We start from the raw sequence: 20,828 nt of genomic DNA, 5'->3' as shown, positions 1-20,828 counted from the left end.
GGAGCATTTCCTTTTAAGATCTTGTGGGCTGTGTAAGGGTGAGTTCAGCCTTCGTGGGTGTTCTGTCTGCACAGACGCAGGTGCAGGGCTTCTCCTAGAGAATATGTTAATAAATCACCGTGACAATTCCAGCTACTTATTACCTCATGTGCTTCAGACAGAAAGGAATACCTCATCTATAAATATATACAGTACTAACATTAGTAACCTTGAAGTAACAATACAGATCTGTTTTTAAGATACTTTAATAAAAAGAGGGGGGTAAGATGGGGGAATTTTTCTTCCTTTTACCCTTGCATCATGAGACTAAAAATGAACTGTGTAGTATAATTTTAAAAGTCGGTGTTGCCAAGTAGGTAGGTAATGGGAGTTCAGGAATAGCTTTGATACACTTGATTTCCTTTCTGTTGCCTTGGGATATTGCCTTTTTTTTTTTTTTCTGCTGATAATTTGTTTTAAATAAGTGGATCGTATATAAACACCCTGCAACTTCCTTAGTGTTTCTGTTCTCTGAAACTGCACTCCTTGGGGAATTGGCATCTCTAAAATACTCTGCCACTCGTATGGTGGTTCTTTTGGGTTTTTTTTCATTTAAAATCTACTCTGTGAGAAAGGCTGGGAATGACACAGACATAAGGAGATGTTCCACTGTGTAAAGCATCCTAAACTAGATGATGGGCAGATGTCCTTTTTCAGATCCAGCTGTGCTGATGAAGGGGACCACCACCTCCAGCTTGCCCCAGCTGGGTGTATGATCGAGTGCTTCATAAGCCACATGTGTCAAAATGAGTTTCATTATGTTTAATAGATTAATCAGCAGGACTTTGATAACTTGGTTCTTTATACTTTATGCATTAGGGAGTGGTCCCCACAAGCAGTGCCACTGGCAGGGAAGGGAGGGATGCAATAACCTAACTCCGTAGGAGAATCCTGAGGAGCAACTCAGGACAGACCAGGAGCAAAAACTCTGCTGGGCTCAGCTGTCTACAGGATGAATCTATATGTATTAGCTTTGGTGATGGTCCCATGTTGGAAAAATCAGTAGTTTTCGCTATTAGAAAACCTGTTACTAAGTTTCCTTTTGAATTCAAGTGGTATTTTGAAGAATGCCATGGAAAGATGTTGGGTATATCTTCCCCCCTGCCCGCCCCCCCCCCCCCCCCCCCCCCCGCCATGTGACTTTCAGAGAGTGGTGTGTAGATCTGCATGTCTTTCCTGTTATTTCAGATCTGCTATTGTCACACATAAAAATAAAATTTTTGGACTAGCACCCAGAAAATAAGTCAGGTTCTTTTTGGCTTGTCCATCACAAAAATAGAAATTGTATGTGTTGATTTAGGTAATAAACCTTTTGCAGATGCACAAACCAGAAAAGAATCTGGTTCCCCTTCCCAGAATTGAATTGGTTTCACAGTACTAGTAGGAATTTAGAAAGTTGTAAAAAGTTATTTTACCAGTAAAGCAAGCAGATCTGACTGTGAATCAAAACAGGGGGACTAGGACTATTGAATAAGAGGGTGTGATTTTTACACACTTAACTTCTCAGACTATAACCACACTTTAAAAATGTTGATGTAGCTTTAATCATACTTCTTTACAAAAGAGGATTTTGCTGAACATATCAGAAAAAGATATTGGCCTCTAAGTTGTTGTTTGAGCCATGAGTTGAGAGTAGATGTTCTCAAGATGCTATTGGAGGTCTTGTGTGCCTGTTTAGAATTTTCTCAGTTCACTAAGAGTAGCTGCTGTAAATAAAAGGCATTAATTTTCTCAGAAAGTTTGCCCTTTTTATTATGAGTTTAAACTTTGCTCAACTTGCTCTGCTTTTTCTGTAAATATATTGGGGATGAGGGTAGCCTTCAGCTTCAGAAACAGAGTATTTTTAAAATGATTTATTATTTCTAACATGGATGTAGTCAAATATAAGGAAAATATTTTAATTTGGTGCTTTTGTATGTTATGCTTGTACAATAAATGTGAACATACTATCAAAGCAGTAAGTGAGACATTGACTTCATATTTTAAAGAACATGCTGCTATTACCGATTTTAATACTCTTGCTTCCACGGGATTTTATTGTGGTTTTCTGCTGCTGTGTTATTTTGCTCATTCATTGGAGGGGGGTTGAAAGGAATGTACAGCATATCCAGGTCCTGCCATGTCTTGACAGCTTGTACAGGTAAGAGGCATGAGTTTTTGAATCTGGGATATTAGCAGGAACTTCTATTGAATGTAGCTATAGAAAGACTTATTGGCAACAGATTTAATTTTGCTGCAAGATTCTTGCCAGCATTACAGTATGTGTAAGACTAAAAGCAGAGTGTGGTGCTCAGCATTTGGTTTCTAATTGTCAGTAAATGTATGTTGTGCGGATTGTCATTTGTCTTGTCTGTCTGCTGCAGTCTCAGACCAGCACTTAGCCTGGGATTCGGTTTTGCTTTTCAGAGGTTCCGAAGGAGGGAGGGATGACTGTATTGCTTGGACACCCTCGAGTCCATGTGACTTGGTAAATGCAGTGCTCTGGATGAGTCATCAGGTTGGACAACACTGAAGCTGAATCTCATTGTTACTCTGAGCCAGGCTTGGGTCTTGAAAAAGACGACAAATGGTCTGTTTTAGAAAGGTGTCTTAATACTTTAGTACAGTTGCCACTGTGTATTTTTTAGCAATGTTGTGAGTTAATTGGTTTCACAGATTTGATGGGAAATGTAGCCATCACCAGTTGTTTTTGTAACTTATTTTACCCCGATTGATCTAGGTGTAACCTATATGATCTAAAGTTCCTCTGAATGGTTTGGTTAGGGGAGACACACAGAATGATCAATTATTTGCTTTCAGTGTATGTTTTCAGCCATGGTGGGAATTCAGTGTAGCTGCCTGCTGAAATCTTAGCGTTTCAGCTTGTGCCTGGTGATCCCAGAATGACCAGTACGCAACAGAGGGGCACAGACTCCTTATTGTGCAGTTGCGATGGTACAGAGAGGAAAAAAAGCCAAAGGTCAGAGGAGTTATCCCTGCTTGTGTGAGCGCTGTCAGGCTCTCCCCTACCACATGTCCGCCATGTGTTCCTCATCAGCGGGATGTGGAACTCCATGACGCAGAGCAGACTGGAATGCGGAGTTAGTTAACACCCGCCGTTGGGGAATTTATCAGCCAATGTGGACTATGGGGGGGAGGAAACGACCTAGTTTAAAGCAAAGTAAGGGTGAAATGAGGCATGTGACTGTTCCTCTTCAGTTAAAAGGCCTGATTCTGCTTGGGGCTGAGGTCCTGGCTCATGAACCCAGCCAAAGGTTGTGGTTCCCTTACTGTTCTGTGTTTCTGGTGGTTTTATTAATCCTGTACGTTGTCATGCCTAGCAGTGGGCTGGAGGGAAATACCCTTGGGATTTTTGCAAGGAACCATTCATCCAGTTTATTCTAAGAAACCTGGGCTTTGAAGAGCCTTTCTTTCATCCTGGTCATTGAGATCCCAAATCACTAACTTGCAGGGATACATAGAAGTGATAGCCTCTCCATTAAAATTAGCTACACTTGCTATCAGCTGAGCTGTAGTTGCATAATATTTTTAGTGCTGATTTATTACACTTACTTCATGGCTACTGTGAACTCTAACCTGGATGATTTACTGTAATGTTTAGCACTGCTAAGAATATTGTGGAAGTCCTAATGGAAGGAGTCAGAATACACAGTTAGCTGGTTGAAGGTATATGTGGGCCCACAATTCTTATCGGGATCATGTTCTGCTTTACTTGCAGCAAATATATATCTTTCAAAATGTTTCCATTCATTCAGAATACAATGCTGAATTCCCTCTTGAATAGCCGTAGTGTGGTTCTCCCCAAACAGCATTGTGCTGGCAGTTTCTGGAATTACACAGGAAATGAAGAGCATAGCAAACTTTCCTTTCTCTTGCTAAGACATGCTCCCCGGGAGTTCTTCCAGTAGATCAAGTAAATAGCAGAGATCTATTCCTAAGGGCAGCATGTCCTCTATGTTTCTGCTTTGAGAAATCCTAATTTTCTCTGGCTTTAAATCCTTCCTTTCTTCATCAAATTTATTGCACCATTTCCCCAGCTAGAGAAGATTAGATAGAGATTCTTTTTACAAGCAGTAAAACTTTTTATCCACTTGTCTTAGAGATTTCTTACAGGACTCTATGTAGGATATACTCTGTTAAGAGGAGGTAGTTCTTAGATCTTGATATGTGAACTGGCAATGCAGAATGCTTTATCTTGCACAATTACTCATTCTAAGTGTAACTTACATGTACCTGCATATTAGCTGGCAACAACTGCTGGTATTATTTGGGTCGATCATCATGAAATTGTGTAACCTTTTAAACAGACCTGTTGGTGGGAGGGGGTGAGTGGAGGCTGAAGATTTTGAAAAATCTGGGTCAGACAATATAGAGAGATTTTAAAGGGGAGCAATTTAGGGCCTTCAGACAGAAAAAAAATTGGCTGACGGACTTTAATTAAACTCCAAGGGTTGGAAGCAAACCAGTAAGAAAGCAAGGGAAATTTAAGTTAAAGCTCAGCTTCTAGTTTTTCTGCATATAAATCTTCCAGCAGCTGGTGATATTTGCAAGAGCACAAGAGACTGTCTTTCAGTATTTCCTTTGATATTTGCCCCCCCTTTGCTTTATTATTCCCAAGGACTAACATTAAATATCATTTCAGAGGCCATGTGTGTCCCTAACTTCTCTGTCCCATCTCTGTGGTACGTGTGTTCATACATGTATACATATATGTGTAATATATTTTGTTCACTAACGCATTGGTACAGCATTTGTAGAACTAGGTGTAATTTTTTTGTTGTTTTTTTTCCTGAAACGAGCTACATCATTTCTGAATATACCTCTGAAATTCCCACTTCTGTGACTTTGAGCCTTAGCCAGGTAGAATAGTAATAACAGAATCACAGCCAGCAGTGCCATAAATTTCAACTAAAGTATCAGGCAAGAAGTCTGATTTCTGTTTGTACTGTTGTTAGAGATATTTATGCAGGGCAAGTCTTTCAGCAAGTGTGATTATTTTCAGAGAGGCCCTCTCTCCACTCTTGCATTAGAATGTGCTGGGGATGTGTGCAGGGAACGGCACCTGATGAACAGCAGCCGGACAGAAGGAATAAAATCCCTTGGGAATGAGACTTTTCTTTATGGCCGTTTTTCACTTCTAAGGCCACTTGAAAAATATTGTTCTTCAGGTAGATCTCCTTCGTAGATCCCTGGGTTAGCATTTGGGTGCTTGCCATTTTCCCAGACCAAGAAGCTACTGAAGACTTAAGCTCTTCCAGTAGAAAAAGTATGCAGGCACCTATTTTGCAGCAGCAGACACTATTGAAAGAATAATGGACCCTTCCCACGTTCAACTCCATTCTTGCAGTTGGTCCTAGACCTCTGGAGCCACTGTGCTAGCAAATGATTACATTCTGGTTCTCTTCTGTAACTCTTCTAAACAAAATGTTGAGACATTGATTTATAGAATTTAGATTCTTTTGTTGTCAGTGTAGCTAAAAGTAGCCTCTGGCTATTGAGGGGATAGATCAGTGAGACACATTAGTGCTTGCTGGTTATGCTTTTCTATATCTTACCCTTTGAGGAAATAGTATATATTTAAGATTTAAGGAATAAGTCTCTTGCATGTGTTTGGTTTAGATGTACCCCATGACAGTGTAGCTCTAGAATGTAGGTTTCTGTGTGTTTTCTGATTTACATTATTATATGAAGAAAGCAACCAGAAGAAAAGTAGTCTTCGGCATTTTTTTTGCTATGCCCTTTGATGTTTGTCAACTGAAAATAAGGGACTGTGATACTACGGATGTTATGTAGATTCCAGGCTTTCATAATGTGACAGGGATAACCTCATGCCTGGGGTGAAACATTGACTTCTCATGTCCTGGGCAACTATTGACTTAAAGGGTTTGCAGAAAAGTTCTCCGACCTTACTTCTCAGTAATCTATTCTTGTCTTTGGAAAAACCCAAAGTGTTAATCTTTTTGATGGTTGTAAAGGACCCTTGAAATAAGCAACGTTTGTATTTACAGAGGAAGAGTTTTCTTGTTCTACAGGTGATCTAGTGCTGGATAGGGTAAAATTTAACATGTGAATTGATGGGCTATCACCTGTTTACATTAAGAATGTTGTGTAATTAATATAGAAAGAGATCTCCCTTCTTTGCGGTCTTGAGAAGTCCACTTAATGTTTGTCTCTCGTATTTTCTTCACTTTTTAAAATTAACACAATATTACTGTTCTGTCTCATAAGGGCATAACCCATGAATGTTTATGTCAGTAGTGTAAATGTAGAATGCTGCTCTGAGTACAGGGTATTTAATTATTAACTTTCCTATATTTAGAGTCAGAATAGTTACTTGTTAAAATGACCTGCAGGAAGCAGCTAATCTAACACATACAGCATGAGCTACAGATCGTGTTTAAACCTGGATTTTTAGTTTCAGCACTTTTATTTCTTCATGTCAGATGCCAGTAGTATTTAAAGGTATTATTGTATAGTTTATTGTGTGTTAACATTGTTGTGTGCTGCTATTCTTATCACTTCACTGTCTCTGATTTCTTACCACTGTACTAATTCTCGTTTTTCATACAAAAGCACTGGTCGTACAATGAAAAATGAAATATGTTTTCTTTTGCATTAACAAGCCACTACTCCTGAGCGTACATGATCAGATTTGTAGATGGGCATTCCTTGCGTGCGCATGAACTGGTTTTACAAATGCTGGCTCGAGTCTGGCACAGCTTATTGCAGTGCACCTGAGCTAACATGCGAGTGCTGCTGGGGCCAGGCTGGGCTGGCAGTGATATAGCTGGGAAGACAGAGCAGCTCCTGAGCTAGCAAGTGGGGGCTCAGGGCACACTGTGGAAGTGCCAGAAGGACTCAGAAGGAGCCAGTTCTGGTGCAGAAACAGCAGTGTCATCTGGGCTTTCTTGGGTCCATATTACTCTGGATAAAGGAGAAAAAGCAATGTTCATGTTTCTTTAGTCCTTGCATTTGTTCGCTGCTCTCCACTTCCAGTTTGGCCACCTGAGGGCCAAAAAAAATTAAATTCTGGAATAAGAATTGTGTTTTTGTTACCCATATGTACAGCTTTGGTCAGCACTTTCAGGTTCCAGCAAAATGCAAATATCATACAGGAGTATAATCTTCTATAGTTCTTCAAATAGCTTACTTTTCACAGTAGAAAAGTAATTACCTTTTAGAAGGTGATCATTCCAAAGACTAACTGCTTCCATTTCTCCTAAACAGTTTAAAAGCATGACAACTATCTTTTGCAAATGATCTGCTGTAAAACATATGAGTTGATTGGGCTGCTGTGTGTGAGCGGCTTCTTCATTTTTTAATGACAATTTTTTCCATAAAGAAGAGTTAGTTTTCTGAATGACAGGTTATGGTAATAAACCAAGGTAATACTGCTCTGCTAAATAGTGGCTTTATAAAGATATGATGAACCTGTAAGTCAAGAGTGCCACAAACAGCAGAAATGCCAAATACCAGAGCTGAAGCACAGTTGAGTAACCTGCTGCAAAAGAGTCTGTCACTTTACCTGTTCCTTCATTTCTGTGTTTTGAATTTGTAACTGATTGATTTACCATCTCGAGGGCAGTGGATGCAACAATATGAACTTGTACATATGAGAATGGTGTGTGGATACAAGGATATGAACTTGTGCATCTCTGAGAAAGATATCTAGTACTGAGCATGCATCTTTGAGTGACTGAAAGCTCATAGCAGACTGCAGCACAACAACGCAAAGGCTGGTTTTGCTTTGATGCTCTTTCTGTCCTTTGAGTTCTTAATTTTTCCTAAACAAAAACACGTGTCTACAGTGGAGGTGACTTGCAGATTCCATTCAGGACTTCTGGAAGGCTTCAGTCTCTTGCCTGCCACATGCCTGCATACCTGCTGATGATTTTGGCTCCTCCTGCAATTACAGTAAGAAGACTGGCCATAAATGTTAATTAAAGTCTCAATGGAAGTACCCAGGTCTTGGGTATCTTAGGATACTGCTGTTTCCTAAGGTTTCCAGATATGTTGACATGTAGCTGATGAGTGTTTTTCATCATTGGTCATTGCCTGAAAATTTACTGTATGGTGAAGAGGTGAAAGCTGAACCAAGCTATTCAGTATCCAAACACTTGAAATTAATGGGGATTATGGGAAGCTGTGCTGCACTGTAGTGATTTGAGGCCACAACCAATTTTGTGCTGTGCGCATGGGAGAGTCGAGGACAGCTTCAGTGTGCAAAAGTGGAAGACATTGGGGCCCTGTCTTTGCAAAGGCTGATCAGATTTCTGAGTGTAAGTTTGCTGGTCCAAATTGTTGATCCCTGCTTGCTGCAGGCTGAGTAGAGCATGGGTATGGAAAATTAGACGAAGTTATGAGGAGAAAAAATGATGAGCCTCAGAAGCATTCCTTACAGATTGGCACTGACTTGAACTTGCATGTTGTCTCTAGAAGTGGATAATAGCTTCTTACACTCTTGGTTAAATACTTGTTCCCAAAATTCTGGGATGTTTTGGCTTTTAAGCCTAACGTGAAGAAGGACAAGCAGCCGAAGCCTGCACTAATGTGGATCAAAATAAAGTAGAAAAAAAGTGTATGAGAACTACTAAATTCTTAGTAGTCTTGCTTGTCACCTTAAGGAAAAATGTCCCCCTCCCTGCCATTGTTTGTGCCCTGAAGAGAATCCAGTGTTCACATATCTGAGGAACTAATTCGTCATCCAGTTGAATAGTAAGACCCAAAATTGAGATTAGCAGTTATCAAAAAGTAAGAAGCAAGTGCTCTGCTGTTACTTTATAATTCTGTGATTACTTGCTAAGCTGAGATTTTTGCCAGTCGCATTTTTTTTATGATTTCTGAGTACTGTTCATTAATGTAGTTATTTTAGTGCTGAATGACAGCATGTTTTTATGCACTGCTGTCACTTCTAGCTTCATTTCGAAAGGAGAGGTGATTCTTCTTGCCAGAAGTGGAACTGTTCTGCAGTATGGTTTGTACTTCCAGAAGTTCCTTCAGGGCTTCAGTTTGTATCTGATTTTTGGCTGGTTTGCAAGAATATATGATCCAATCGATCCAGTCACATTTTTTAATTAAAAACATACGTAGTTTGTAGATATTAAAAAAGGATCATTTGCATGTAAGGAAGAGCCCATGAAAGCGTGTTTTGAGAATTCTTACCTGCACCTGGGCATAGAAAAAGTTTAGGAAACTATTTTGTGTGTGTCCGTGGTGTATTTGTTTCTTTTTTATCAGTGTACGTCAGAGGTCTGAATACGAATAAAGCATGCTATGCAGGCTAATTAAATCAATGCCTCTGTGGAAGAACTTAGTTTCTGGAATTGCTGTTGTAAATCTGAGATGTAAACAAAAACCTAGTTATTTTTATATCATTTCCCTTTGCCTCGTGTACGTGATTCTGGAAGTTGGAGAGTTATATGTTTATGCCGCTTTTTATAGCAGAATATTTGCGTGGCTGAATTTTTATTGAAGCATAATTCCTGGTTTCCTTAAAGCTGAGCAAGGCTACTGTACAGTGGTAACGCGCATTAATTTGTGTTGCTGTGAAAGGCTTTTCAATTTAAAGCTGTCAAGGCAGCAGATTGTCTTCAAGTGTTTCTTCATTAAGAGTTGCTTGCCACTTTTGCAGAGATGGCTGCTTTAGCCACAGCATGTAAATCAGGAGATTCACCTGAAAGAAGGATGTGCAAAGAACAGCATTTAGGCCATGGAATCTTACTGTCCCTCCTTCTCCTGCCCCTACATACCTGGCAATGATGCTGGTACCACGGCATTTTATTCTGTGTTATTTCACCTTTGTGCTGAGATGAGCAGTCTCCAGAGGCTCCTTTTATCTGAGGTTGGCTTTAGTTTGTTCTTTTTCGTTGGTTTGTAGCTTCCTGATAGACTATGAGCTCATTGTGCTGGTTCCTTTGAAACATGGAATGCAAAGATGCTACCTGTCCTAAAAGTTGGAAGTCTAAATGGACTTTACTGTTATGGATATAGCCCTTGCTCCCACTAAATATGGAATTCCAGCTCTTCAGAATAAACCTATTTTCTAGTGAATTCAAATACACTAAAAATCTACTATTTGTGAGGAGTGCGGCTTCCGTGGTGTGAATAATCAGACTCAGTTCTTCTGTTGAAGTGCAAAAATTCCCTTTTGTTTATTAGCAAATTATTTTGAGAGCAGAGCCCAGAAGCATGGGACTTCTAGAAGTAAACTAGTCTTTTAAAGCTTCCTGTTCGTTTTGGTTGTGCTTATTGCTTCTTACCTCTCTCTGATTTATTTTTTTTTTTTTTTAACTATTCTCTGCAAAAGCGACCATTGTAGACTTGGCACTTTTTAATATTACTAATATAGTCTAGAGGGTTAGCACAGGTCTTTATAGTTACAGATGGTTTCTAATACATTTTTTTCTGTATAAACTAAGGGCAGGACTGTACACGAAATCTCTGTTATTGTATTTGTGCTTTGTACTCGTGTACTTGTTGACTGTTTTACAAGCCAGTAACGTAGTAGCCACAGGCTAGGAAGCTTGCCCAGAAATCTGGCATATTTAATTAGTGCTAGTAAACAAGCAGAGTTTCAAATTTAATTTTTCCTTCTTTAATTCCTATAAACCTCAAGCCATTTAAAACTTAATTTTGACACTAGTTTCGTTTATGCAGTTGGATAATACTGAAACAGTCCACAACCACAGACGGAATAGTCCCACTCTCTTCCAAGCAAGAAGGGAATAGAAGTTGTTTTGTTTTAATAGTATTTGAGGTTGCCGTAAAACTGTAAATTATAATCTTCAGGTCATCCACTACCCATTTTCTTTTTCTTTCTGTTAAGCAAAGTGTTTTTAGATGAGAAATTGTCCTACCATGGGTTTAGCCTTGTCAGGGAAGAGGATTGGATTTGTTGCCATTCTGGTCTTTGTAGAGAGCTGTTCTAAGAGCAAATTATGGAGGCATCTGAACTCTGTTACTTGCCATAGCCAGTTCATTGCTTCTGGGCTGTGAGGTTTCACTTGCTACCCCAGGTGGCATAAGCAACAGAAGGGTCAGTCGCTGTCTTCTCTCTTGCTTTTCAGTTTCAGCTTGTGAACAGTGGGGAGGATGGTTCTCTACTACTGCTTTTGCTATTAGGGACCACTGCAGTCTAGGCTACTGACATTTCTCCTATTTATTTCATTGCTGAAGCCACATCGTCTCCAGACAAGTAGTGTGCTGATGTCTCCTTATCACGGCAATATAATTTTGGCCAAAATCTCAACTTTGTAACTGCAGCCAAAAAAACCCCCAAAATCAAAAGATTAGTATTTAAATTTTAAAAGTACGCAGAGGAGCAGTGTCTGGGCAGCTTTGCATTCAGGAACATGGAGGGGTTTGGGTTGTTTTGTTTTGGTTTTTTTTTAAATGATCAGACTCCTGCTTATTATAAAGGCAGCTCCTACGTACTGTATTAAGAGAGTTAGCAGGTGCTGGGCTGTGCAGAGCAAGACTCTTGTTTCTGTGAAGTTTCTCAGTCAGCAGTAACCATCCCAGGGAAGGAAGTTAAACCTACTGCTAAGTACCATCTCACTGCGTTGAATCTGCCAGGATTGTCTTCTGTTCTCTGCAGTATTCTAATTGCCATATTATCACTGATCAAAAGGAGGGAAATTCCCTCTGGCCCAACCTTAAGCTGTTATTTAGACCCTAGTAGTGGGTGGAAGATGGAGAAAGATCTGGAAGTCCAGCTCTATCCTCAGTACAGTGTAGATTTTTGTTCGGTTGGGCTTAATTCTGTAGTGCTCCAACTTTAGCATCCTCCTGAAAGCATTTTAGGTGTAAGCTCAGTTTCTTATAGTAATATGAAGCAGCAACTTCTGTTATAACTATTAACAAATCTGGAAATTTTAAATCATGAGTAATCTGGTCTAACCAGAAACTAATACGGTGTGGTTGTAACCACTGTAATTACTTGTTTTAAAAAAAAACAACACAGATTGGGACTTTGGGTGGATGCTAAGCTACTCTTGTGGTAACGATGGATTTTTCTGTGTCTTGCCTTTTTTCCTGGTTTGTTTTTTTTTCCCCCTGATACTTATGTTCATCATCCCATGGTGTTTCTAATGTATTTTGTAAAATGCCAGTTAGCTATTAAAAGAATTAATCATAGTGTTCTTTGGGGTTGAAAAGACAAGATATGTCTGCAAAGTGGCTCCAGTCGGACTTTATTTCTTAGTTTTAAATTCTGCTGTCACTGTGCAAAAAGAATGCTACATGTTCTAATTTTAAGGCTTTGTTTTAATGAAGTTCTTATTTGATACCATCAAAATGATAGCTGATAAATGAAACAGTATAGGTTATTTTAAACTAGAAAAGAACACAAGTATCTCTCTATTTCTTGTGTGATGTTCCTGTTACTTGGGGTATCTTTTCACTGCAGAATTGGGCTGAGTCTAATGCTGATGATGTCCCGAGCCCTGACAGGGCTGAAATCCCCTGTTCTGAAATCTCATGGCTCAAGGCTGATGTTGCTTTAGATCCAGGCTAGCATGCTTCTGAGGATGTATCTGAATACATGGGCTGAGTCATAACTTCAGTGTGGCCAAGTTAGGGAAACCCCTCTGTTTTTTCTGTAGGGAGGCAGGATTCGTCAAGTCTGACTGCTCATACCTTAGTGTAGTTTCCCCTAAAATTTATCTTTCTTCCATGTACCCAGTCAACATTGCCAAGATACGGAGCAGCCTGTGTGCTGGCAGTCACAGCCAGGCTCCCACTGCAGTGGCAGCAGTGCCAGGTTCTTTGCCCACTTTATTTTCTGCCTGAGATAAAGCTGTTTTCATTATCTGATTAAATATTTGATGCTTGCGGTTGTTGGGATCTCATCAGGGTGAAGTGTGGTTATTATGTTGCCAAATGCTAAAATGTTCAGGTTTCAGTCTACTTGAGATGTGAAGAGATACAACTGTAAAAGTTTATTATGAATCAAAAGTGAGGCAGAAGCAGTATGTTCCAGGGATGGAAATCAAAAGGAAACAGGTCAAAGCATCAGCTGAGGAAGCTACAGACCCTCGAGGAGCAGGAGCCGAGTATAATTCACTTAGAGTAGATGAAGGAAACGAGCATTGTCAGACCTACTGTGGAAGGCATCCTACATGGGCTGGATTTGGGTAGGGTTTGGTAATTTAAACCATTACACCTGAATTTTTCCCATCTTTGGATTCAAAGCGCATGTCGTCTTGCTTTCTAGACTGTAGGTGCTGGGGGGAGCCAGATGCTGCCTTGTCTTAACACACACGTATTACTCATCTCTCTCCCTCTCCTTCCTTCTAACCTTGATGACCTTCTACCAGACTCTTGTCAGGTTGTTATTCGTTCCCATGAAACGTAACTGTTTTGAATGCCAATATCTTCTAAAGAAAGGCTCACGTACATGCACCTTCTGTCATAAGAGCCCATTTGCTTGTCCGGCGAAGATCCTAGCAAAGGCAAGTGAGTGATCAGGTATGGCCTATCCACAGTAACAGGCTTAAAGAGATATTTTTCATTTTAATAAACTGGTGGTACAGAAGTAGGTGATTTTCATGAGGTACCTGGAAGGCTGCTCACAACAGGAAACCCAAAGGTATGTGTGACAGTTCCAGTTTGTTGTACTTCTGGGCCCTGTAAAGTGAAAGGGAAACACAATGATTATTTTGACTTTGTTTTTTCCACTTCTGCTTTTACTTGCAGTTTAAAGTTGGGGTATGGAGGATTTGTTTTTGCCTGTGTGGTTTAGTAGTCCAAAGGTATGCCGTTACCTTGAATTCCCAGATTTTGCAGATCATAGATTCTGAATAAAACCCACCTCACTTGGGAGGTGCAGAAGGTCTTTGGAGCCTCATCGAGCCAGGCTGCGATCAGCCAGTCACACTGCCAAGTACAGTTTTGTTTGCCTGAGTCTAAGCCAGTGACATAAAGAAATTGTGGCAGCCTTGCTGTGTTTAAGCTATATATTGCTAGTGACCTGCAGCTTTGACCTAGTATTCAGTTTCACTGTTTCCCATGCATTTACTGTAATTATTTGATTTAAGAAAATATATCATATGTCTACTGCGTAGCCCTTTGGGAACTGGTGTAGGAGGGATCAGCGGGAGCTGCTGTTCTTCAGTAGCCTCTGGACAATCCTCCAGCCTCAATTGTTTGCTTAAAATTTGTTCCTCATATATTGTCATCCTTTCAGCCCTGGTGATTTTAGGGAACAATTATTTACTAAGGTGAGTTTTCACGAAGCAGGAAGCAAAATGAGCTGAAAATCGGAAATGATTAGGGTTTCCAGGTGCAGACTTTTTAGTTCTTTCTCCTTCTTTAGCAAAGAAAGCATTTCCCAAAGCTTGATTAAATCTTTTAAATCATAGTTTAGCCCAGCATGAGAAAAAGAAGCTCAAATACCAGATCTGAACCAAATGACTAAGCCATGTCCGTTGTGTTGGAATTGAATTGGTTATAGTGCACAATAATCTACTTTATTGTCATCCTGGCCTTAACTGTAGCATAAGATGATTACATTGAATGTGTATAATAATAAGGCTTACACTTTGTATATACTGCTTTAAATATTTTGGCAGACCATAGAAAGAACCTTTACGTGCAAGGCTTGATTAATCCTTTTCCTCTGTGTATAGAACAAGTAGCTGCCAGAGCTCAAGGGTAAAACCTATTAATAATGTCTCTGGCAGTCCCCGCCCTCCTTCACAGCGTATTCTCTTCTGTTCACACTGAGCTCCAGACTTATTATCATTTTCGTCTCTCTCTTTTGCCTTCTCAGTTTCTACATAGCAATTGTGGTATTCTAGCAAACTTGAATCTAGTATCAAAGTGTCTAGTATAACATATTTGCATGAACTCTGTTTTTCCAGTGACAGGGAAGGAGAAGAGGGGCAGGGGCATTGTGGGGAGCCCAGCCCCTGTGTTATTTCCTACAGCTGTTAGCACTCAGTACGGTAGAGAAGACCCTTAGAACCACGTTTAGGGAAATGCTTTCCCCAGCAGCTGTGTCTGGTGTGCTCCCAGGGGATGCATGTGCATCCAGCGACATGGGAGCGCTCCTCCAGCTTGGGGTGGGTGAGGAGTCACTGCTGCTCTTGTTTTCCTATGGGGAAGCTGAAACAGGGCAAAGAAAAACATTTTATAGAAGGTCATGGGATAAGTGGGCTGCGCAGCCACTGGCACCCTCGCTGTTCAGTGTCAAAGTCAGGAGAGGTGTTAATGTTGAAGCACCGTGTTGATGCCAAGATAACGACTCTTGCTACGGGAGGTCTCACTGGCTTATTGTAAACCATTTCTGGCCTTGAACAAATATTAATCCTGAGTTCTGACTGCTAACCTATACTTTTTATACTAGAGAAAATGATTTAATCTTTGGCTTTCAATGAAAGTTGGTTCCTTTACCAAAAAGTTTTCAGCATGTTTTTGTTAGAAGTAGGTTCATAGTTTGTATTGTAGTCTCATGGGTATATTAATAATATAATACAACAAAGAAAAATGGCATGCGATGAAGGTTTTGAATGAAAAATATTTATTATTCGGAAGGCTTTCAAGCAACTTGGGTCACTAGATCAATAAAACATTTTCATTTGGAAAGTACTTCCCATTCCTGCTGCAGCCTGGGGAAGCAGCAGCCAGGAGGGTGGGGGGGTGTGTGGCTACCAGAGCTGCCGGTGGGCAGCTGATTCAAGCTGCGAACCTGCCGTGTCCTCCCGTGCCAGGCGCTCCAGGGACCAAATGACGTCTTTGAAAAGAAGGTTGTTACAGAACTGGAGGAAGGGAAGGAGTGAGGGGTGCCTCCGAGCTGGAAAGGGGGGTCAGGGCCGGCTTGAAATCTTGGGTGATTGCCTCCCTGTGCCTCTCTCCACTCCAGCTCGCCCATCACCGAGGTGTGCCTCGTAGCCAGAACCGAACCAGCCGTTTCCACCCGGGAAGCAGCATCGCCCAGCACACGCAGCCCCCCCACCCCGCCACCTTACCGCCCGGGCGGCGGGAGGGGGCGGGGGCTGGGGGGGCCCGGCCAGCGCTGCTACAGCCGCGGCCGTTCAGCCCGGAGGTGGCAGCATTTCACTGGTGGGCAAAGGAGCCCTGGGATACAGTGGGGACATTCATTTGGCTAAGTGCTTGGGGAGCTTTTTGGCCAAAAGTACTGTGTTTAAAAAAAAAATAAAAATAAAAATATTAAGGTCATAAGGTGTCCGGGATTTTTGAAGAGCCAATGTAACAGTGGTCTTTTATTAGTAGCGAGTTCACAGCCAAGAGCTGTCCCGTAAATGAGCAATGCGATTTAGGGATTATTTCCCGCCCCCCCGCCTTCCCCCCCCCTTAAAAGTAGGAATGCTTGAGACATTAAAGGTGATCTGGCAGCTTTTGCTGTAAGACTTCTCTTCGTGTTGATCTGTACACTGGCTTTGTATCCACACGAGAGCATCACCTCCATGCACACGGTCAGGGGTCAGCACCGTGTGTTTGAACTGGATGGCACACTCGTCACACCAGAATACAGTTTGTAGTTTGGGGGATAGGAAGAATGCGGAAGACTGCTTGGCTACATGGACTATGTGAGCTATATGCAATTAATTAGGAAAGAAATGAGCATGGAATGCATAGTTTGCACTTAGCGTTCTGTTATTTATTTACTTATTTTGGAGGGATAGGGAGGAAGATGAACTAACACCCCATAAGCCCACAGTGGATGTAATTCGGATATCTGTTCAGGAGCCAGGTTAATAGCAGATATGATTGGACTTTTATTGTGTCATTGCTCAGATTAGCATTAGAACATGGACAGCCCCAGGTCCCTGAGTTTATTTAAAGACCTTCATATTTTCCGTCAACAGCTGTGTGAAGTTAAAGGGAAAGAGGCTATGGGATTTCTCTTTCTCAGCTAGTTTATTTGTGAGGTGGTGAGGTTAATGTGGCAATATCCCATGCTTAGTAGAGAGGCTTTTTGGCTTTAAGCATTGTGTGTGCTCCCTTCAGATTTATGATTTTGACCCCGGCCTGGCATTATCACACTGTCAGTGGGAGTGCAGGGCTGGTTTGAACCTCCAGCTCTTGGTGGTAACCTCTCTTAATTAGTTTACAGTTGAAACAATTGTCGTCTTTTTTGCCTTTAAACAAGGGAAGTTTGCTGTATCAGTGGTTGATTTCCCTGAGGGAGGAAATCCTGAGAGAGGTTATCAGGGAGAGAAAAGCTCTGGGCTCCACTTACAAAGCATTGCCATGTACGAGGCATGCATCAATCCTGTTAGTACTGCTTATTATTTCACAATGGCCTGTCAGGAATTACGGGCACGGACCTTTCTAAGGACTCTGGCAGACCTTTATGCACTCTCATCCCGAGTCAGGATTTTGTGGAATTATGTGCTAATAAAAGCTAATTTTACACATTAAATTGCATTCTTTGAAATTGGTCTTTTAATTGCTGATCTTTCCCTGACTTCTCCACAGATCTCTCTGAGCCTTCTCATTGTCGACTTTCTGCCAGGGAGCCCTCCGTGCCTCATCATTAGGGCTAAAATTTCCCATCACTTAACATAACACACGGAGTTTACAACTGGGAGCAGCCCCCTCCCTTACATGGGAGCACAGACAATAATAGACACTATAGTGGCAGCACCAATAGGAGTTTTACCATGTATTTTAATGACTTGTGCTTGATTACATTTGCTAGATTGAACCGAAGTTCATTTAGTAATTGGTATGATTCTTAGAGGGTTCACATTTGACAGTCCTTGCTCATTAAAAAGCTCCAACAATGGCTGTTAAACTTTCATCTCAATGGTGACCCTCTCAGATACATATCCAGTCTTTTTCTTTTGATAAACCACCCAACCCGGCATTCATTAACACAACCATCTGCAGCCAGCCCCTTCTAGTACCTTCTCCCTTGCTTTGATGATATTATTGAAAGCCTTCTGTATTATCTTCCTCAGAGTGATAAGTCTAGGTGCATCAGCTCTCAGCAAATGCATTGTTTGTTATTTGATTCTCTGTATCAGCTGTTCCTTGCAACAGGCTTATTTTTCATATGTTGTAAAGATTAACTGATGGAGTGGGAGATCAGAGGCATGAGAAGAGAGTGTGGCTTTCGATATTAGTAACCAGATGCTCATTTGAAATGGTGATGGAGTTTGCTGTTATCTGTTAGATTATTTGGCTCCTTTGCTTTTACCTGAAGATAACTGTTTTAAGCAGTAGTCAATGAAAATTAGCATCATCTTTAGTGGCTTGCTATGATAGAGTGCTCTTATCAGTCTGGTTTAGTGTGGCTATTCTCCCCTTAAATCTGGTTTACAGAAATCGAAGCTTTGTTTATGCATGTGCCCAAACTTGCCTGTTTGACCTTTGAAGCTGTGATTATAATATTAATCTATGGGACTATTCTGTTGCAAATCACTTAGGTGGTCTGTATTTCAGAGGATTTTCATTGTGGGACCTCCCTCTTGTCCAGCATGATGTTCTGTTATTGTTAGTATATTCTACATTGAAAGCTAACTCGGAGTGGCATTTCGGTACATCTTGTCTGGCTGGGGTTTTTTTGGGGGGGTGGGGCGGTTTTGTGTGTGTGATGGAGCTGCAGCTAGGATAGCACTGTGCTACTGCCTGTCCACTTGCACTGATTTTGTATAACTTTCTTACAAAGTTGCTTAGCTACAGAAAAACTTGGTACAATACTTGCGTGCAGACACAAACTTCAGCCCACAAATCCTCAGTGTCCTGCGGTGTAGCTAAATAGTGTTATTCCAGTTTGCAGGTGGGGAGACTGTATGTGTGAAAGCTGCACAGACACTGGCAACAGAACCAGCATTTATTGAGGAGTTCCTGTTTTACACTCTTCTACTTGACGTCTAGTCCTTGCAGCCTTCCCGGCCTTGTGTTTAAGGAGGGGTGTGACAGATCTTGAATAGAGAGAGAACTTGGCATTCTGGCACTAAAGAAACTGTGTCCTATTTGTCATCTTCAAGTTAAGAATTGGGGTTTTTTTCCTCCTGTTTTTCCCTCTCCTTCCCATGTTGCATCCATTTGTATTTTTTTATATTTCGTGCTTTGTTACATTGTTTTGTTCATTTTCCCAGCTTTCCTTCCTGCTCTATTTCTTTCCATTTGTCTCTCACCCATTTCAATAAACTGTTATATTCATTATATAAATACAAGGGAGCCCTTTTTCTCAAGAGTAGATATGAAAATTCTCCTTCATAAATACACAAAATGTGGAAACCATCCCCAGGATGCAGAGCAGGAGGGAGTCTGCTGACTTCCAACTGCAAGACCTCATTAAAATTAGTGGATTCCCTATCCTCTTTGCATAAGGAACATTGCTATTTGGGCTGACTTCCACAGCAACATCTGGGCCACTGATAACATCAGTACTGGAGCATTGCTAGGTGAGCTCATGTTTTGTTAATGAAGTAATCTACTGAAAGTGCATATATCATTTTTTAGTACCACATACTTTACTGCAGAGTGTTGTACTACTATTATAGGAGCTTTCCTTTGCAAGTGGGACTTAAAGAATTTCTTTAAAGTTAATAATATGCTTAACTTGCATTGAATGGCATGCTTGAGAAATGCCACTGAAATTATAAAATGTTAAGATTTAAGTACTCTGGTAGTTCAATGCATTATTTGAGAAATACACTGGAAAATGGCTTACTAGAACACCTGATAGTCTCCTTTGGTGTTGCCAAATATTTGGTGTGCTAGTATGGGGGGGCAGGGGGAGAGATGTGTGCCCTAGTTGTGAGTGATCCCTCTGCTGAGCTCACTAAATAGTAAAAGTGATCATGATCACAACCATCTGACTAGCATGTTCTGAGGTAGGCGAACAAAAGTTGGATGGAATATACTGGTGAGATATGTTCATTCAAACTTCATTACGAAATCCAGGCATCAAGGAAGGAAAAATGAAAATGGAGACAATTTCAGGTGTGAATTAAAATTTCTCTCCTTACAAAGCCTCTGGACTGTGAGTACAGTTACAGATTTCTTGAACAGCCCAGTGTATTCCCTGACCATTGTGTTTTGCCTTTTTTAATTTGCAAGCAAAATATTCTTGTGGCTTTTCTGCCCTGAGACCTGGTGGTGACTGTTCAGGCAGCCAGAACACACTCAAATGAGGCTACAGGTGCGTGGAAGGGAAAGTAATATTGGCATAAAATAACTAGCTACTTTGAGAAAGGTTCCAAAAAGGGTTTCCACTAAGAGCAGGGAATGCATAAAGAGAAGTAATAGAAGTAATCAATGAGTTTTTATGATTTAAAACTTTGTTCTTAAAATATTGAAGCTATTGAAGGTTTCTGAATTTCTGAAATATTAACCTGCCACTGGTCTGAAAGTGAAGAATTCCCTGTTTGCCATTGTTTGGCTAATGATGAGCGGGAATTTCACTGGTCTTTTCCACCTTACTGGGCTGGATAGGCAAACACTTTGTAATTGAGCTTTGGCATTCATTTGTAATGTGTGGTGTAGAAAAGGTGAGCAGACCCCATCTCCTTCCCCTATTACCCTCTAGGAAGTGTTGGAAAAAATACAGTAGCGTTGTTGTGTTTGCTAGCAGAACATGCACAGCCTTGCATATTAAGGCAGGCACTTAGCCAGCAGCTTTGAATTATTGTACCCTGACATTACCCACTGTAACTTTTAGCACTCTGGGCCCATTACTTTGGCTTCCTGCCCAGTAATGTGCAATTTCCACTTACATAAGAAGATGTAGCAGGAGTAATGACTCCTTGGAGGAGGTGTTTTCTTTCGCAGCAAATCAGCCCAGGGCCAGCAGGTGTAAGTTTATAGACACA

At 40.9% G+C, this 20,828-nt stretch overlaps 1 protein-coding gene across 2 annotated transcripts in view; it reads left to right on the top strand.

Annotated features, from left to right (window-relative positions):
• The window catches only part of EIF2B3 (eukaryotic translation initiation factor 2B subunit gamma), a 102,281-nt gene that overhangs the window by 29,294 nt on the left and 52,159 nt on the right, over positions 1–20,828 (top strand). The gene's annotated exons all lie outside the window — the stretch shown is intronic.

This window comes from Falco cherrug, chromosome 12 (genome assembly GCF_023634085.1).
Source record: "Falco cherrug isolate bFalChe1 chromosome 12, bFalChe1.pri, whole genome shotgun sequence".
NCBI classification, from domain to species: Eukaryota; Metazoa; Chordata; class Aves; order Falconiformes; family Falconidae; genus Falco; species Falco cherrug.
Note: the sequence above shows the minus strand (reverse complement) of the source record. Positions and strands in the feature narration are given on the sequence as shown.